Source organism: Chiloscyllium plagiosum, chromosome 9 (assembly GCF_004010195.1).
Source record: "Chiloscyllium plagiosum isolate BGI_BamShark_2017 chromosome 9, ASM401019v2, whole genome shotgun sequence".
NCBI lineage: Eukaryota > Metazoa > Chordata > Chondrichthyes > Orectolobiformes > Hemiscylliidae > Chiloscyllium > Chiloscyllium plagiosum.
Genome location: NC_057718.1, coordinates 74,698,679 through 74,704,407, shown reverse-complemented (window position 1 = coordinate 74,704,407; position 5,729 = coordinate 74,698,679). Strand labels below are relative to the sequence as shown.

Here is a 5,729-nt window from a genome sequence, read left to right as displayed (position 1 = left end):
TGTTTTTTGTGCCATACTCTCCGGCACTTGAGGCTTCTCTAAAAGCCAAACCTAAGACTCCAGGTACCAGTGTTGACAAACTTGGTGTGTCACATGAGAATTGCCAGTGATCCTGGTATGGGATCGGGAGCAGTTCAGATCACATCTCTGTATGACACATGCCTGCGACCTGCTCCCTTCTTTCACGCAGTTGCTAGAAAACCCTTTTAGATTCCATATCTTCCCCTGCGGCAGATTCCTTGGGGGTCGTGATCTCCCCTCATGTCCCCAAGAAGCGCTACAAGGTAATATTGGAAAATCCACCAGACAGCAGAGGCCTAACTTACAAGAACCAACATTGCAAAGTATCTGATACTCTTTGACCTTTCATTGCAATGGAGGAAAGATGGTTAACTCTCCCCAGACCCTGACCCATTCCTTGCATATTCTGATTAAAAACAGCATTAGAGCTCGATATACATTGTATTATGTTCATCATTACAGAACAGAAGGGTATTTTGGCACGCCCATCACAACACCATACATCTCTAGTTTTAGTTGTTTGCAGGCTGTTGTGTCCCTGAAGTCCCTGTAACAGGGACTTCAGGGACACAACACCCCCGGAAAGAGCAAAGCATCAATAACAGGCCGAATGCCCATTTCAGCATCAGGTGACAGTCTCTATTGATAGACGCAAGGGGGACTGCACCAGGACGGATAGTAACATGGTGCAGCAGAGCAGAAAACACCAACCCCACATGGTTTTTTATGGAGTGCCCACAGGGAAGAGGGGACAGATGCTAGGAGCAGTGGGGGCATATAGTCATGGAGCGAGGCTGGCTGATACCAGAGAAAAATTACCAGCCATTAGGTAGATGGGAGCCAATGCAACCAACCTCATCAGAGAATACAGTAATCCAAAAGTTCCCACAATGGGTCTCCCTTAGAGATTCTCTGCAGCACAAGGAATGGATCATAGGACCAATTTCTTTAGGCCGATGCGGAGACTTAACAGAGACAGTGACGTGCTGCACTGAGGTGGGACCCATCGCGAACAAAGGTGATTGTACAGTATCAAGCTGAACGGAGGCACCTAGGCCATGGGATTGAAATAAATTCTCCCATTGAACTGCAATGAACCTGACTAAACTAGTCAAGGGATCGTGAGGCTTGCAAATAAGTCAGGGACTAGATGGTGGGTAAAAAGGGCCGTGAAATAGATGGTTTTAGGAGAGCGGAATGTAAGGAGTAGATGATGAAGAAAGCTTAAACAGGGATCGGTGCTTCATTCTAGATCAGCTATCATTTGGTGCAAAAGATGCAAAACAACAGGGTTATTCTGTAGTTGCCAGCATTACAATACAGCTTGTGTCGCAGGGTCAGAGCACTGCATCAGCAAATTTAGGCCTGCACCACAGAGTCATCGGGGAGATCCAAGTACAGCCTCTGATCAGAATAGTGAATCAAAGCACTGCGTTTATACAGGGCTCAGCAACCCAACAGGGAAGCAGCTGAATTCTTGATAATAACGAATGATTCCTCCATGTGGAGCTGACCTATCTGAATGGGAACAGGTTGGGAGAGTGATTCCACCATGGGAATTCCTGCTGTGCTGACGATGGAGACAGTTTAAGTGCCTATCAGAAGTTCCACAGAGGGGAGGTACAGACGAAATATTTGTGCTGGAGTCGACTAAACCTTAACATATTTCCGCAGAACATCAATTTCTGTCATTGGGTCTTCGAGGAGAGAAGCAGATAGCTGGATCAAGGCATTCTGTACCAATAATCCATCATGTCACCGCTTATTGTGTAGTGTGGGAGGTGTCTGTGAGTGTAAACATTGGGGCATGTACAGAACACTGAATTCTTGCAGTTGCAGGAGGAGCAGCCAATGGCATCTGACAATCTGTAGCCCAATGACCCTTCTGACCACACCAATGGCAGATGTCATTATTCTTGGACCAAACCAGCCGCTGCCCCCCCCCATCTAACTGAGGTGGGTAATATCTGTGGCCTTTCATTAGATGATTGGTGATATTGGACAAACTGGCCCTTAGGACCCTCAGACCTCTTATTGAATAGAGCTTGTCAGTCCATATTAGTGAGGGAGGCAACAAAATCAACTCTTTCTTTTGAAGGCATCAAGTGACCTCCCCAAAGTCGCTATGCTGCCTGGCCCCATTTGAGATGGCCTGCATAGCTTGGTTCTGGACCGACTCATCCTGGGGGATATTTCCCTGACCCTGCTTCTCCTCTATGAGTTCCTCTATCTAATCCCCATTTTCCCCAGCTGGGACTGAAAAAGGATCTTTAACAGTCACCCAGCAGGTGCCATATGCAACTTTGAGTAGGGTAAGAGGTTGGGTAGAATCAGTTGGGGCTGTAGGCAGGCTGGTAGATTGGACGACATCCTGGTATTGTGGAGGTTGTGAAGTTTTTGAACCCCGGGAAGGTTTCTCAGTTCAGTGATCGGTCAATGAGCGCTCACAATCGATCTGGCTGTTTAAGACTTCACTCTTCATTTCTTCATACAGCCAGGTGAAGAGCATCCGGAAACACTTCTGTATTCCCCAGAGGAGCTGCACACAACAGCTTAATACAAAGACATTTTTATACTTTTCTTAAAGCAGGGTGTGATTTCATAATACATTCAAACAATTACCAATCAGTATATGATATTGCTTCATTGGCAGTTACTTGGTCCAGTGATATTAACTGGGAAACAACGTATGTCCCAATGCTTAGGTCACTTTTATCTCATAACACAGAGCCGCTACATCTGCACCCGAAGGTCAGTCAGAACAGTTAGTACTCCCTTATCTTGTCGAGTTACTTCTGTATTCTAAAGGGTGCATTGTCTGCTAATTTCATTTTGCAACATCCTGTAGTTAGTTATTTATGCAACTCTAGCAGAATTAGCAGTTATCAACCTAGAAGCCATTTTGTTGTGCTAACTTGCATCAAGAAGTCATCTTGTTGCCCTCTAAATTACCAAGTGCATCCATCAGGTGGTTGCTCCTAACTGCAACTAGTCACATAGGTGCAGGTCATGAGCCTCCATGTCCTAGCTCAGCCTGTATTCAGGTTTCAGACTTTCATCTCCACCCTTTGGTCATTCTATGACGACACCATTGGGTGGGAGGACATAGATCAGATCAGTCTAATCAGATGGACGCCAGAGCCTGCCATTCTTCTTCTCTTCCAGGGAGGAGATAGGGATGGGCAGCTGCTTCTTCTCATCCGCATTGGGGGCACCATCAGCATTTTCTGAGGGGAACCAATGTTGCCAACAGAGTTCAATAGCTTAGCAATAATACATTTAACGATAGCAATGTTAGCAAAGAGACAAAGTAAAATAATACCAATATACATTGTCCGATTGAGATTTTGGCTCATGGCACAACTGGTTGATCAATCTCCCCATCGAGTGCCTTCCATCATTTTATTGACGAAGATACGGCTGTTATGTACATGTTTGGTAATATTCTCGATGAGGTTGATAACACCCATCATACACTTACCCTTCACTATGGCACAAACCCCACCCTGTTTGGCCAGTAGGTAGTTGTGGGCATACATATTTGACTGGGAAAATAGACATAATTCTGTGAGTATGTCTTTAACTCTTGCCAAGGCCGAGGCCGTCTCGTTGCCCCAGAGGATGATACTGTAAATAAGATAATTTTGGTTTTGGTGGCTAATAATTCCTGCAGATCCACCTATGGAAAAACCACTAAGAAATGAGTGGGCCCAAGAATGGGTTTTACTGTTGCCCAAAGCCTTAACCTCCTTCCAATGCGTGCAGACTTCGCGTGAAATTGAACATTTGGTAGAGAAACCCCAGCCCCATTCCCAGGTAGATGGACAGGGAACAGTAGTCGGGAAACGTGTCCCTCCAGCTACAGTACGGGGAGTACCTGTTTCATCCAGAACAAGGAAGATAGTCATTTTTCCTTGGCTGAAAAGATAATAACCGGGTTTAATATAAATAATGGAGGGGGCATGCCAATGAGAAGCAGGCCTATCTTTATAACTACCCGAATGAACAGGTAGTCCGTGGCTACAAAGTATGGTCGCCTTGGGCACTTAGAGTGAAATCTATTCAATAAAAAGAGATGGGTCTTTTTGTAAGAAATGCGGTTATCGTCCCAAACTGGTTCCTTCCATCCCACAGTTGGGACGATGGAGGTGCTGTTAGGGGTCTCACAGGGAAGGTGGGTGCTGTTACCCATACCACAAAGAGCCTGAATACTGGTAATAATGGGGACACTCACCTCCCATTGGCATACGCATGAGATGCAAGGCCCCACAGCGGAGCAGTAGCGGTTGGTACATTTGACCAAGGCATATGGAATAGTCTTAGTCACATTTACTAAGCACATCCCCATCCCATACCGTTGTAACAATTTGGATAGGCTACTCCAGACTTATTAGAGGAAGTCCATAAGCAACTAGCAGGTGGGGATAAGTAATAGTCAAAGGAAACATTATGTCCGGTAAATGCCTTAGAAGTGTTCCATACTCCGTCGTTGGAATTTGGGAGAGGGAAAGGGGTCAAGGAGTCCTTTGCTGATGTGAGGGCGTAACAGACCACTTCATCCCAGCCGACTATTTTACTGAGAGTTTGAAAAAACAAGTTATTAGTGAAACACGGCATTCCCCCCTTTTCCTTTTGCGGCGTGCAGATTTAGACCTGTTTGGGTAGGGGCAAGACTTACCAGGGCCACCCATGATGCAACTGAAACCAAACTGACATGGAACACCTTGATAGGGTAAAGACCTTTGAGACCTGTCCTGTAAACAAACTGTCAGATCTTGATACAGTTGACCATTACGATAGTCATTCTTGGTAATGTTCCATGCATCGAAGGAATCAATCTGTTGTCACACAAGGAGGTCTTTTTGGCATAAATGGTACATAGTCTCTGGTTTCTCCGAATCACACTGATAAATAGTCCCTTCTTGAGCATTAATGATGATAATGATGAGTCCACATAGCAGGGTAAGTTTAATCTTCATCATGGCGGTTGTCCTGGATCAGGGATTCGAATATCTAAAACAGAAGAAAAATTACTGTTCGAAACATGCAGTTGTATCTTAAGAGTCTAGTTTGTTACCAACTGATTCTGGTTCTTCTCCCAATTTCCCATCATCTTCCAAGTCCATCATCTCCTCCCTTGCAAGGGGCTCATCCGATGACCATGCAATGATGGAGGTGAACCCAGGTGGATCTCTGGCAACCTTAACAGCAGTAGGGGTGGTGAGGAGAACCTGAAAGGGTCCTTCCCATCAAGATTGGAGGCCACGGGCGTAGCCAATTCTTGATGAGAACGAAGGAGCCGGGTTCAACAGCTGGATCATTGTCGAGGGAGGGGAGCTTCTCAGGAGCAGCACAGACCTGGGAGTGAAGACTTTGCAAAATTTTAGCCTAAGAAAGTACATATCCTCAGTCATGTAGTAGAAATTAATGGGGAAGAGGCATTATTCAAGGGTGTGCGGAAAACTCGACTGTAAACGATTTTGGCTGGGGACAAGATTACAACAGGATCTTGACCAGATGGGCCAATGGGCAGAGAGAGTTTAATTCAGATAAATGCGAGGTGCTGCATTTTGGGAAAGCAAATCTTAGCAGGGCTTATACACTTAATGGTAAGGTCCTAGGGAGTGTTGCTGAACAAAGAGACCTTGGAGTGCAGGTTCATAGCTCCTTGAAAGTGGAGTCGCCCAGGTAGAGGATAGTGAAGAAGG

At 45.6% G+C, this 5,729-nt stretch overlaps 1 long non-coding RNA gene across 2 annotated transcripts in view; it reads right to left on the bottom strand.

Annotated features, from left to right (window-relative positions):
- Positions 1-699: 699 nt before the first annotated feature.
- The window catches only part of LOC122552948, a 14,950-nt gene continuing 9,920 nt past the window's right edge, over positions 700-5,729 (bottom strand). For both annotated transcript variants that reach the window (XR_006312564.1, XR_006312563.1), the window contains exon 4: positions 700-5,034. This is a non-coding gene — a long non-coding RNA (uncharacterized LOC122552948). The remainder of the gene's footprint in view (positions 5,035-5,729) is intronic.